General features: G+C 30.9%; 1 long non-coding RNA gene across 1 annotated transcript; it reads right to left on the bottom strand.

The window, feature by feature from the left end:
• Window positions 1-663: 663 nt before the first annotated feature.
• Window positions 664-5,364, bottom strand: LOC127719011 (uncharacterized). The gene is made up of 4 exons (XR_007990096.1): window positions 5,194-5,364; window positions 4,506-4,718; window positions 3,414-3,532; window positions 664-2,434 (listed from the first exon to the last, which is right to left on the bottom strand). It is a non-coding gene; the product is annotated as an uncharacterized LOC127719011 (long non-coding RNA).
• Window positions 5,365-15,445: the final 10,081 nt, after the last annotated feature.

The raw sequence follows: 15,445 nt of genomic DNA, 5'->3' as shown, positions 1-15,445 counted from the left end.
AAGTCGTATGATCTAGAGACCTACCGATTACAACTGCTTCCTTAATGTCAGACTTTGATTGAATAATCCCGCTGCATTTGTTTGCACCTGTCCTAAGTCAGGATACTGTTTCAGTGGTTGTCGTTTGTTGATATGGTTCTTAAGTGTTTCTCGTTTCTCGTTTTTTATATAGATTAGACTGTTGGTTTTCCTGTTTGAATTGTTTTACACTAGTCATTTTATAGCTTGCTGTTCGGTGTGAGCCAAGGCTCCGTGTTGAAGGCCGTACTTTGACCTATAAGTGTTTACTTTTTACAAATTGTGACTTGGATGGAGAGTTTCTCATTGGTATTCATACTACATCTTCTTATTTGTATATAGTATGGAACGCTTAGACCCTTGACATATTGTCCGTTTTGAATTCATCTGTGTTAATACTATTTTCTTATACTTCATAGGCCTTCGTGCAGAATTAACAAATTGGTTTGGATAGAAATAATCCTACTCACCATTGCAAGTCAGTATACACACAGCGGTTCAAATAGAATAACTGATTATATATCAAAACACATTATCAATGCTAAAAGAAACTAAGAAAACACTATAATTGAATAGCTTTTTTTGGGGGGTCTTTTGTTGAGTCTTTTATAGACCAAACACGCGTCTGGAGTACAAAAATAAAATCCTGGTATCTAAGATGAGTTTATTGATTGTCAACATGTTCTTTCATGAAACATTAAAACTGTATTAATCATAAGACTACTTTGCATGAATGATAATTTTTTTTAAATTTGTTTATACAAAGAAATGTCACACAACAAACATAGTACTATTAATTAGTGTATTGTTAAGCATGCATAATTCGTATAATTGCAAAGCGATAGTATTAATGCAAAGGAATACAATACAGCAATAACATGTGACCTTTTGTTTTTATTTTTGAACATTCAAATACGAAATTAATGAAGAATTTTGATCTGTTTTGTAGGGGTCTTATAACAACTCAATTTTCAAATAGTTACAGACTTTGCAAGGAGATTTTTCAACCCGAAATAGGTTAACAGATGTATTGATATTCATTTGTATAAGGTCGATTTCTATCCGACGCAGCTCATGTTTTAGTAATGATAACGTATCACACTTAATTCAAGGAGTACATCAGCTGTTTTTATAATACGATTTATCCTGTACGACTGTCGTATTATAACATATTTATACACGGTATTAATTATTCTACTGAACATTTGCTCATGCGCAGACAGTGATAAATATTCGAGTGTTGCTCGTTAGATGCAGTACCTGTTTATAGAACATCACACTGGCTAAGTTCAAAATGTAGTATAAAAAACGAAGATTGTGTTACGTAATAACGTAACGCTTTTGATAGTGTAACATGCAATTTCTAGAGATACTGGTAACTAGCCCATTTTAATAAACAATTGTTACGAGTTTCAACAATTATGTTCATACCAAGATTCTTCATACATGTTGTCAACACATTGTTGTCAATATAACAAAATTCTATACGATTGTCATACAATTTAGAGGGTTAATTAGCTATACAACCAAGTTTTATCCACCATTTTCTGCATAAGGAAATGCCTGTATGAAACCAGAAATAAAACAATTGTTTTCTATTCGTTTGATGTGTTTAAGCTTTAGATTTCACAATTTGATAAGGGACTTTCCGTTTTGAATTTTCCCTGGAGATCGGTATTTTTGTTATGTTACTTTGTAAGTATTTAGTAAAAAACAATTTGCATGGATGAAAACAGCGATCAGTTAAGCTAGCAAGTACACATATTTACATAATTGAGAAAAAGTAAATAAAGAATGTGAAAACATAATTGTGTTAAATAATACATTTCCTGTCGAATATCAAACCAAATGAACATAATCACTGCTAACTGTAAGATTAATGCTAAAACACATTGATGAATCATTACAATAAGAAATATAAAACGTAATCTACTTCAATGAGATACTCCATCGTCGTTTGTCTAAAATTAATGATATTACTAAATGCAGTGAATCATCTTAATTTATTCAATTGTTAATCAATTTAAAATTAAGAAGTATAAACCTGTTTTAAATTTCTATTTTTAACAAAATTTAGATTTATCACTTAAAAATACTTTTCATAAATCCTTTTAAAAACAATTAGAATATCGAATATATTAAGTATACGTACGTATTTCATGGTATTCATCATGAATAAATACACTATATATTATTCCTGTATTATTGCAAATGACATGCGCTGATACTCCTGGTGTCACATTAAGTAAAGAATTACCATTTGCACAGTACACGTTGCCTCGGTACACATGGATATCTTGGTTTTTATTGTTTGTATTTGTGTTTAAAACCGTTATGACACTACTTCCATTTAATGTTGATGATTTCAAGAATCCATTATTGAATTCCATCCAATAAAGGCGATCTTTATCATTATCTAATGAAGAAAAAAAAAATTCGGCCGATTACATGAATGTGACATCGATTTGAAAACAATCTTATTGTACCCAACATAGTATACTTTGATTTATATGAATACATTCAAACAGACTGTGTTTCCTATTCCTTGTCCGGTTAATCCAAGGCACTGATATTCAATGAATATGTCTTCAGATGATCATATTAAAATAGGCGTTAGATACCAAAAGGGAAAATATTTTTTTAAGTCATAAAAAGTCAACAACACCATGCCAAAAAAACAAAAATAACACACATATCTGCAGGAACATTAATATACAAAACGATACCTGGAAAAGTGAAGACTGAAAACACGAATATAACAATCAACCATGTGTTTTCTTAGATGTTGCGGAAATGAAAGCAGTGGTTGTATTCAGATAACGACATTCTACAATCTATTTTTAAACTTAAAAGTGAATGGTGATAGAACATGTTTGAATGACACAAGTATTAAAAAAAAAACATCAAAGATGACATGCTTTTTGACAAAGACGCATGCTTCTAAATAAATCCCGTCCAATGTTTTACCAGTCCAATTATCCGGTAATCAAATTAACTGCTTTTACATAATTTGATTGCATTTATTTGAAGTATTGAAACATATGTATCAATGTGTTTATTACAAAACAAGGTGACAATCATCTTGCTTTTTACAAGGGGTTGTTTATTTGTGTGTGTCTTACACCTGACAAGTACACATAATTCGTATAAATATTACAAGATAGTTGATTATCAAAAGCATAGTAAAGTATAAATAAACATATATTTTGTGTACATGGGCAGTTGGTTGCGTGAAATATTAAAGTACAATCAGTTCTATTTCTACAGAAACCGTAAAAACATTAGTTATCAAGTTGCAAGGGATCATCCTTATTTTGTAATGTATGGTTAAAATGATTATGTGACAAATCATATCGCATTTCCGTTGTTAGTGTTATTATTTTTAGACAACATACCAATGCTCATACCAGTAACTAGTTCTGATTGAACATTTATGATTGTTTGATTTTCAGAACTGTTAAGTTTCAATCGCCTAATTGATTTTTCTGTACCATCCGTACTGTAATACAGCCATCTGAAATTTAAATAAATAAAACGATGATGGCCTGAAGAAAAACAGTAAATATATGTGTAGCATTTCTGACATAGGAAAGAACGACTGGACTCGATACTTCAAGGGTTTTACCGTCACCAACACCAATTTGTTGAGTAACACAATATGTCGTGACTCTAGGTTTTACAGTCTTAGATCCTAAAATACAATTATAATCGTCTCACCGAATCCCGATTAGATATGTTGACTGAGTGTGGATTCGAATGGCAGGCTGAGCATGCCTAGCAAGAGACGTATTTCCTGTCGATACACAAAGTCTCGGTCTTTTAGGAATTCATGAGATTCCCTCAGTTTTTTTACGCTACCTTGATTTGTTTTGTTAGACGATTGATTCGATTTGAAACTACCGTTATCTTAAGCTATACACTGCCTACATTAGACATGACAGGTAATTTCTTCAATTATAGGGTTTCGTTCAATATTATCCGATATGACAAAGAACATTATGAATAGATAGTAGCTATACAAATATAGGGAAATAGTACGATAGGGACATTATATGTCGCGAAAAAGGCGGTTCGAAGAATGCTTGTTGATATCAAAGGGGATATTGCGACTCAGTATATCTATCTGTCTGCAATTGGAAAATGATAAAAGAGTAACACAACGGATAATTTTGCATTGATACAAAAAAATGCTCTTTTGTAACACTATTATTGTAAATAGAAATAAGAAGATTTGGTATGAGTGCCAATGAGACAACTCTCCATCCAAGTCACGATGTGTAAAAAGTAAATAATTATAGGTCAAAGTACGGCCTTTAACACGGAGCCTAAGCTCACACCGAACAGAAAGCTATAAAGGGGCCCGAAATGACTATTGTAAAATATTCATACAGGAAAACCAACGGTCTAATCTATATAAAAAACGAAGTTGATATGTTATTTGATATCTATTTCAGTTTAACGTGTTTTTGTAATTTTCTAATACAAACCTGTTCCGATAATCAAATGTGAGAGCAAAGAGTGGATCATCCTGCAATATAACTGATTTTAGTGACCCATCTAAATTACATCTACAAAGTTTCCCGGTGGATCGTTCTGTCCAATACACATGGTTATATAAAATGTCAATCACCAATCCTACTGGTCTGCTTGCAAAAGTAACAGGTACTAAATCCGCCATTTGTCCTGGTGGATATCGAAATCTTAAAGAACCAAAAATTATAAACAAATGTGTAAACTATAACGATATATAATTGCATTCTTGTATAAAAATTTAACTTCACAAGCTATGCAAATATTTAAAAAGAAATGGTTATGCTTCACTTCTAGAATGCAAGTGTGTATGCCGTGTAACCATCAAAGCAAGAATAGTACTTACCTTAAACATGTAATATGATATTCCGTAATGTTACATTATGCAATTAATGAGTGATACTAGTCTAACTATGGTAGGTAATGAATATCTCCACTTTTGAAAACCGTTTAACACTTGCAGTTTTCCAACTTAATTTGTTTAAGACACATTTTGAGCATGTATGGCATTATAGAATATGCCAACCTTCCACATAGTACTGTGTTGTTAAAGCTAGTATGGTTAAAATTAGTTTCAATGGTATTCAAAATATTGTCTGATTATAGTTGAAAGTAACTAAAAAATGGTCATCAACCTCTTCATACCTTTGTATATCATTTTTTGTATATCTTGAAAAATATATATATCCATTTCTATAATCATAGTCTACAGAATAGATAAAGCTATGAAGGTCAGTCTGAAGTTCCAATTCTTCTCCATTTTGCAAGTTAAGTTCTTTGATAGTACCATAAGTCGAAATGATAAGCTTATTTTGAAAACCTGAAATTGAAATTCAACAAATATCCACTGTTAATTTTACAACTTGTCAATAGTTTGTTGCAACATAAAGTCAAAAATACTCATTCCCAACTGCTATCTATGCATTAGTTATCATTTAAATCAAAGGCATTTGGCCCATACTCTTATATTATTACATAATAAAATAGTGATCAGAATTACAAGAGAAAACAAGAAAAACGAATGAAATCGTTATAAATGTAACAACGTATTGCGTATCTTTTTTTACACTAGACGCAGACTAATTTATCATATAACAGAATATTTGAGGATTGCTGATAGTAATTTGTCCCTGACCAAGATTTATATATACATAATAATTATATAAAATAACTGGTGCTGTTAAAAATTATGTTCATTACTTACCTTGAAATCTTAAGCAGAGGCAAATAATCAATTCAGAGATGGTCAACACATCTTTTAACATCTTGTTGAAATCTACAGAGCATTGAAAAGCTATTAATAGTATTATCTATTTTTATTTTTAAATTACAGATCTATTGTTGTTGTTTTTGTTGTCTGTACATGTCGTTTAATGTTCACGTATTATTTTGTGAGAAGTTTCTCAGTTTAATCGAATCATTTAATAAAAGTCTCATCAACTGACTGTGTTTGTATTGGTCCTTTAAAAGATTCTCGCTCAGCTGTATTAGCCCTCGATTCTTCGTGTGCTGGGGCCTATACAGCTTACCTGGAATCTATAATAGGACCAATACAAAAACAGCCAGTTAATGACACTATATTATATATATATATATATATATATATACATATGCGTGATAAATAAACAACCAACAGTATGTTGTGTTGTTAAATAAAACTTTACGTAAATTAGTACACAACAAAATTTGAAAGCAATCATATAACATTGTTCTGTTGATACTAAACAATATGACTAATACTTCTAAAATAATGAGTAACACATCGATATTTATTTGCACAATAACCGATCTAGGATGATTGCAACGTTTGTCATATGTTTTTTTGATCCTCTACATTGATTACTGTCCTTGAAAGAGATAAACTTCCTCCTTGCACAATACACCATTCACTATAGCAGTATGCACCATGCACCTTTACAAATAACAATTACTTCATACACTATACGTCAGGCAAACATAATCTTAGTCTTTCAAATGGTTTGGTTTAAGCGTTTCTGATGAAGGTTTATCCAAAAATGCGCTTTCGGAATTGATAAAGTATCATATCCATTTACGCAGTACACAATGCACGATTACATCAGACACCATTCTCATTATATCATACAAGACCGTACATTATCCCTTCATTTCCCCCTTTAGAATTTGAATCATAAATGATGCACATCATTGAAAATTATTTACAAGGTAAAATATTCAAGGGAATTGCAATATAACCGCACCAATACAAAAAACAGCCAGTTAATGACACTATATTATATATGTGCATGATCAATAAACAACAAGGAGTGTGTTGTGTTGTTGAATAAAAATACACATTAATTAGTACACAACACAATTTGAAAGCGATCATATCACGTTGTTCTGTTGATATTGATACTTCTAAAATAAAGATTAACACATCGATATTTATTTTGCACAATAACCGAACTAGGATGATTACAAAATTGGTCATATCTTTTATGTTCCTCTTCATTGATTACTGTCCTTGAAAGAGATAAACTTCCTCTTTGCACAATTCACAATTCACTATAAGAGTATGCACCATGCACCTTTACAAATATCAATTATATCTTGCACCATACGTCAGGCAAAATTAATCTCAGTTGAACTTTTGGTCATATAGCTCTTAATGTTCCTCTTTATTTATACATTCATGGCTTTCAACTGTTGTGGTTTAAGCGTTTCTGATGAAGTACATCCATAAATGCGCCTCTAGAATTTCAAAAATGTTATTTTCATTAACACAGTACACCATGCATCATTACATCATTAATATCAAAATAACATAAAAAAGTTCCGTGTTTTGTAACGATTTAAAATCGAAATTTTCCACAGCCTTTTCGATTGTTACCCCTCTTTCGCATTTCCTTTGATCAATCATCGAAACGCAGATAATAACAGAGTGAGAAAGCTACTTCATATTTGCTAGATAACTTAATTTGATTAAGCAGAGGTTAAGTAGTTGGACAAGACATCAGATATTAAATCAATATTGACAAAGATGCATCGTTACTGCGATTGTTGATTAAAACTACACGAACATAAGCACACAACACAATTTGAACATTTCGATATTTCTTTGCACCATAACCGAATAAGGATGATTGCCATATGCATTATGTGCCTCTTCATTGATAATTGTCATTGAATGAAATGAACATCCGCTAACACCATGCACCATTCCCTTTATCCTCATATACCTTCAAAAATAGCAATTACATCATGTCCCATAGATCAGGCAAAATTGATCTGAGTTTGCATTTTGGTTTTATAGCTCCTATTATTTAGGTTTGAGCGTTTCTGATGAAGAAAGGCGCTTCCGGAATTTATAAAATGGTATTTCCATTTTGCACAGTACATCATGCACCTTTACACCATATCATTCTAAATACAACTTACAAGCCCTTATACTATATCCCTTACATAAGAAAATGGACAGTTGTTTTCCACTCGTTTGAAGTGTTTCAGCTTTTGATTTTGCCAATTGTAAAGTGATTTTCCGTTTCGAATTTTCCTTGGAGTTCGGTATTTTTGTTGTTTTACTTTTCACTTTCCCCTCTAAAATGTGAATCATACATGATTGACACCTTTCAAAATTATCCGCTGAAATGTTTAAAGAAATTGGAAATGTTTATACATCTTTTATTAGACGAACTGAAATATATACACCATACAACAGTCCTCATTTGCCTTACACAATACATCATACACTATTACGCCAAACACCATTACATGCACGTTTTATTTGAAAGTTTACACCCGTCCAGAATTGGATGGCTGTTTGCTTATGTGTTTACTGTAATATTTTTCGATGCCATCACCGTTTATTCTACATTACCCTAAAACGTAAGCATGAATTCGTGTGTACCGTTCTAATCATAAACGGATTTTATTTTTGGCTATTCTAATCTCATTTTTTCGGTTAAATCGACATAAAACAGGACAGGGACTGTTCATCAAACAAAATGTTATGTGTACTTGTTTTGTATGAAAGCGAGCTCTGCATGATTTGATCACTATTCCATTCTAAACGTGTGTGACAATAACTGTCAATTTCTTGAGTGTATTTAAATGACATAGTAAGAATTTAGTTATCATAATCAGCTTAATGTTAAAATGATTATAGATATTATATATTTATAACTTACCAGATTTCCTTATGAATAGATTTGTCGTTTGCAGTTTGCATAATTAAACTGAGAAAATGTAAATCAAAACATACCTGTTCCTCTCGTTAAATCAAGAGTACAAATGACACAGACAATAGGTTATAATATGGATAACCTACAGTACTTTTAAATGAACGTCTATGAATGTAATACAAACATATAGTAGGCTGTCATTCATAACTTGCTCTTGATCTTCCTTTTTGATTAGGCCTTTTAACCATGTTTAATTCGAGCGTCATTGATCAGTCTTTTGTAGACGAAACGAACGTCTGGTTTACAAAATAATAGGCTGGTATCTTTGAAGAGTTTTTTTTTCTTTAATTTAGTAAAACTTATGACGACTACCGTAATAAATAAAAACAAAAAAACAACTGAATAAAAGTATAAATCGAAATATACCATTATAGTGGATGACCTTTAGTGAAATGAGAAAAATAGTATTTGTCAGGGAGACGGCAATCTAAAAAATAAAATAAAAAAATACCGAACTCCAAGGAAAATTCAAAACGGAAATTCCCTTATCAAATTGTAAACTCAAAAGCTCAAACACATCAAACGAATGTAAAACAACTGTCATATTCCTTATGTAGAAAATGGTTGATTAAATATAGTTTATAGCTGGCTAAACCTCTCACATGTATGACAGTAGCTTAAAATTCCGTTATATTGACAACAATGTGTGAGCAAAACAAACAGATATAACAGGTAAAAATGTCAAACATTTGGGTCCAGCAGGCAACATTGTGATATAATCTTAATCTCTAAAAAAAATAACAATTATGTCAACAAAGCAAAACAAAATATCATATAGAAAAAGCACATTAACAGTACCACAAAATAGTTCCTTAGATATAAAACAAATGTTTCTTCATTTTGTTGCTTCGTCCCTTAGGTGAACATATGTATGATATACGAGAGAATTGTAAATGCACAAGTAAACTAACGGAATATGTTTATATCGATAAATTATAAAAACGTGTACATTTTTTCAATCGTTTTGATATTATGTTAATTTATTAATCCAAACCATGCAAACATTGAATGAAAACGTTTGATTATTTTAGTCGGAAATATTAGTTGTGATTTTTTAACGTCTTTTACAAGTTATGCATATGCGAAGGAAATGTTGTATTATCAAACATCAATTTACTGATAGGTTTTAATAAACAAGATATATTGATTGTCGGGGATAGATATTGGGTTAAAACTGGCAATTCCTTAATATTCGACAGAGGAAAGTCATATGAAAATTCCGTTGATAAACATGAATAGCTGTTCTTTTAAACAAATAAGCACATACATTAAAAAAAAATTGGCTGGTGATGAAACATTCACTTAAAGAAAACGCTCGATATCATGTGTACATAAATTTGTAAATTGGCAACTACTTTTTCGTTAAATTTTCACAAAGTAAAATGTTTAGACTATAATGAACAAAACATTGATACCGTGACGAAGAATGATCGAGGTCACATTTCAAACAAATGGATGACAATAATTATCATAAACAAAAAGCAATTACACATTTCCATATCTTTGCAATCCTGATAGAGCGTATGTAAATTATATTAAGTGTAAAGATATTGCGGTTCATAGACGATGGATGTTTATTGAATGGTAACATATTAATAAATACGACTAATTTAATTACTAGTATTGTTTTCAAAAATGTTGAAAAGGTTATTTTCCTGTTAAATGTGTAGAGCAACGTCACCATGTGAATAATCGTCTGTTTTTTTTTTAATGTTTGTACTGAGTTGCCACTCACGAGAATATGTATGAGCTTGCTTTTCTGTTCATGTGTAACTGTTCCTTAAGCGCAGTTATAGGTATATGGTTATGCGGAGTTCTTTATGCGTTTGACCGTTCTTATATCTTTTCGTTCTTACCTTCACTTGTCGTTTCGAAACCTTTAAAGAACATTTCAGTAAGATGATTATAAACCTATTAAGGAAAGTAATATATTAGATCATCGACAGGTTCTCGCAGATCTTCACGAGGCATAATCTAAGATACTTGTTTAAATTATAGATAATTCATATTTTTAGGTTTGTCTTGTCTTAGAACGCACCGAGGGGTATCAGAATTGATCAAATGAAAGACCAACCGTAGGGAGGTCTTTCTTTGGGCAATCCTGACACCCCGAGGTGTGTTCTACGACAAGAAAAACCTTAAAATATGCATTATCTGACTTATATACCGTCAAAAAAATATTGTTTTTATAAAGATTTGCAAAATTTAGCATCCTATTTTACCGATCACACTTAAGTGGGATATTCCTTTCTATTGCGTTCAGGTTTTAATACGCCCTACGGATCATTTAGAATGTGAAATAAAACTCACAAATTAATCTAGATATAAACCTTAAAAATTATTATCCATACACAATAAAAAATATTACTGTAACTGCATGAAGTAAGACACAAATGAATTGTTACCATCTGATAACGGTGTAATGAAAAATACAAGACACTTTGTAAGTAATTTATTGTACCAACTTAGTTTATGGAACGGGGGAGGTGCTATGTTGTTTTTTTTTTTTTGTCTGTTTGTAATGACATTTTATTGCGGAAAAGTGATTATTTTTTCAACAATTTTAATTGAATCGAATTAAATATTCAGAATGATTTTCTTTTGAATAGCAATACATTTTTTAACAGATAATCAGGATATAATTATATACCCTCCCCCCACCCGACCTTATTGTGAGGTACGTGAATGTTATTCAATAGAATATAAGAATATTCTATTAGTTAATCATTTGATATAGTAAAAGGTATACATAAATGTAAAAAAGTTAAAAACTGACACGAAGGGGGCACGAAGTCGTGATACATGTACACGTTACACGAAAACGAATATCAATACATGTAGGTCACAGTATGATTTCCTATTCAGTGTGTATCGTCCTGAACATGCATGAAATATTTGCCACTGGACGTTAAGTAACCATCAATCAATCAACATATTCAGTGTGAATTACACACGAATATGTTAAATCTGGCTTTATTTTAAAGTGTTATGAAAGCTTTACATTAAAATTCATCTCGCATATATGATAATCTCTCTGTATTGTAGCGATAAATTAACAAAACTTCACATTATTTGTTTCTAAAATTAAAATTCGGGCAATGACGATTTATTTTACACCTATCATAGATTGAACTTTAAAAAATAAATTCCAAAATCGGCAACAGAAACTATCTGAGGTAAGAAAACTACTGAAATTGTTTACGATTCAATATTATGAATAAAAAGAGGACATGCTGGTACTCTAAATTGATGCAGAAATGTTTTTGTAGTCATTAGGTTCCAATATTGCTATAATTTGTTTTATACAATGCATCCTTACATGAAAATATTACTGATTTACTATGCGACTATAAGATTTACATAATAAAGTGCTAATATGGTCAGTTTTGGTTGATGCGGACAAATAATTGTGTCATACGAGTCAGTCTGAGGTATGAAAACTACTAAAATTTGTTTACGATTTAATATTTTGAATAAAAAGAGGACATGCTGGCACTCTTAATTGATGCGACTAAAATGTTTTAGTCATTATGTTCCAATATTGCTATAATTTGTTTTATACAGTGCATCCTTACATGAAAATATTACTGATTTACTATGCGACTATAAGATTTACATAATAAAGTGCTAATATGGTCAGTTTTGGTTGATGCGGACAAATAATTGTGTCATACGAGTCAGTCTGAGGTATGCAAACTACTGAAATTTGTTTACGATTCAATATTTTGAAAAAAAAGAGGACATGCTGGCACTCTAAATTGATGCGAACAAATTTGTTTAGTCATTATGTTCCAATATTGCTGTCATTTGTATTATACAATCCATCCTTACATGAAAATATAAATCATTTACTATGCAGCTATAAAGATTTACATAATAAAGTGCTAATATAGTCAGTTTTGGTTGATGTGGACAAATTATTTTGTTATACGAGTCAGTTTGAGGTATAAAAACTACTGAAATTTGTTTATGATTCAATATTTTGAATAAAAAGAGAACATGCTGGTACTCTTAATTGATGCAGAAATGTTTTTGTAGTCATAATGTTCCAATATTGCTATAATTTGTTTTATGCAATCCATCCTCACATGAAAATATTACTGATTTACTATGCGACTATAAGATTTACATAATAAAATGCAAATATGGTCAGTTTTGGTTGATTCGGACAAATAATTATGTTATACGAGTCAGTCTGAGGTAAGAAAACTTCTGAAATTTGTTTACGACTCAATATTTTGAATAAAAAGAGGACATGCTGGCACTCTTTATTGATGCGAACAAAATTTTTATTCATTATGTTCCAATATTGCTATCATTTGTATTATACAATCCATCCTTACATGAACATATAACTCATTTACTATGTGGTTATATAGATTTACATAATAAAGTGCTAATATGGTCAGTTTTGGTTGATGCGGACAAATAATTTTATTATACAAGTCAGTTTGAGGTAGGAAACCTACTGAAATTTGTTTACGATTCAATATTTTGAATAAAAAGAGGACATGCTGGCACTCTAAATTGATGCGAACAAAATTTTTTAGTCATTATGTTCCAATATTGCTGTCATTTGTTAATACAATCCATCCTTACATGAAAATATAAATCATTTACTATGCGGCTATAAAGATTTACATAATAAAGTGCTAATATAGTCAGTTTTGGTTGATGCGGACAAATTATTTTGTTATACGAGTCAGTTTGAGGTATAAAAACTACTGAAATTTGTTTATGATTCAATATTTTGAATAAAAAGAGAACATGCTGGCACTCTAAATTGATGCGAACAAAATTTTTTAGTCATTATGTTCCAATATTGCTATCATTTGTATTATGCAATCCATCCTTACATGAAAAAAAACTCATTTACTATGTGGCTATATAGATTTACATAATAAAGTGCTAATATGGTCAGTTTAGGTTGATGCGGACAAATGATTTTTTATAGGAATCAGTCTGAGGTAAGAAAAATACTGAAATTAGTTTACGATTCAATATTTTAAATAAAAAGAGGACATGCTGGTACTCTAAATTGATGCAGAAAATTTTTGTAGTCATTTTGTTCCAATATTACTATAATTTGTTTTATATTATCTACCTTACATGAAAATATCACTGATTAACTATGCTACTATAAGATTTACATAATAAAGTGCTAATATGGTCAGTTTTGGTTGATGCGGACAAATACTTTTGTTATAAGAGTCAGTCTGAGGTATGAAAACTACTGAAATTTGTTTACGATTAAATATTTTGAATAAAAAGAGGTCATGCTGGTTCCAATATTGCTGTCAATTGTATTATACGGTCCATATTGGCAGAAAAATATAACTGAATTACTACGCGGCTATATAGATAACTTGATAAAGGGCAAATATGGTCAGTTTTGGTAAATGAGATCAAATAATTTTATTTTACGAGTTATCCTGAGTCAGCCTGTCTGAGATGTGTAAACTGCTTAATTTTGGTGATGATTAAATTATTTGAATAAAAGGACATACTTGAACTATTTATTTGTGAAGAAAAAGAGATTTACTAAGATTAATTTTCAATTAATTAAAGAAGTGTGATTACATTATTAATTAACTGTATTCGTCAATATGTCAATCGAAAATGGCCAGTTGGTCATTTAATTTTGATGTACCTTATCATTTGATATTTTGGGTCAGTGTATCCAGGATACGATGACAATCTGCGTAAACGCGCGTTTACTACAAACAGTAAACGTGCGTTTACTTTTGATGAAAATAGAAGACACGCATTTTTTCACGTTAACGTGGAAGTAAACGCGAAAGTAAACGCCCGTTTACTCTTTACAAAATTAGAAGACGCGCCGTTTTTGCGTTAACGCGGATGTAAACGCGAAAGTAAACGCCCGTTTACTTTTTATGTCTACTGAAATTTCGAAGTTAACGCACAGTTAACGCGGCGTTAACATGAAGTGCTTGCGAGTAATTGCCGCGTTAACTTTTTTGGCCCGTCTACATGTAATGCTTGGTCTGCACCCAACTGTATATAATGGTAGATATCAGCATTAGGACGTCAATCTGATGTCATATTAAACATTCTGAGTTTTGAAGTTTTTTTTATTAAGAGCACTAAAAGCATTTAAAACCGAAAATTGAATGTATAAGAATGTTCATCATTATATTCACACATGTACTTATAATTTAGTCACCTGTATCGTGATATTAACACATTTGCTTAAGTTATTACCCTACGATTACAAAACTTTTTCGTTAAGAAGCAAAATTATTGACATAAGGTTTATTTACCTATTTCTGTCCTTTTTGTGGTTTATTTAGCGAGAAACTTCAACTTGCTAAAACTTTGTGTCATGTGTGCGGTTACAGATAGACTTATTACACCCTGGATTTTAGCTTGGTGTCCTTGATCAGTAAGTGTGTAAGCCTGTGTAATGCAATACAATCAAATCATTCAATCTGCACAGGAAAAATTTTAATTTTATTAAAATGGGCTACACACGATTGTTACTATCATTAACGTTAAAGTTTTTGCTGTTGACCTCAAATAATGTTTCATTCATAAAGAACAGATATTTAAAGAGTATTTAACTTGTACAAGCATTCAATGAATATTTCCTCGCGTGTTTTTTTTTTTAACGCTATCTTTTCTTTTGATCGTGCATTTAGGGAAGTCATTAATTCTTGTGTTTCAGAATTTGTAAT

Source organism: Mytilus californianus, unplaced genomic scaffold (assembly GCF_021869535.1).
Source record: "Mytilus californianus isolate M0D057914Y unplaced genomic scaffold, xbMytCali1.0.p SCAF_10, whole genome shotgun sequence".
Classification (NCBI taxonomy): Eukaryota; Metazoa; Mollusca; class Bivalvia; order Mytilida; family Mytilidae; genus Mytilus; species Mytilus californianus.
Note: the sequence above shows the minus strand (reverse complement) of the source record. Positions and strands in the feature narration are given on the sequence as shown.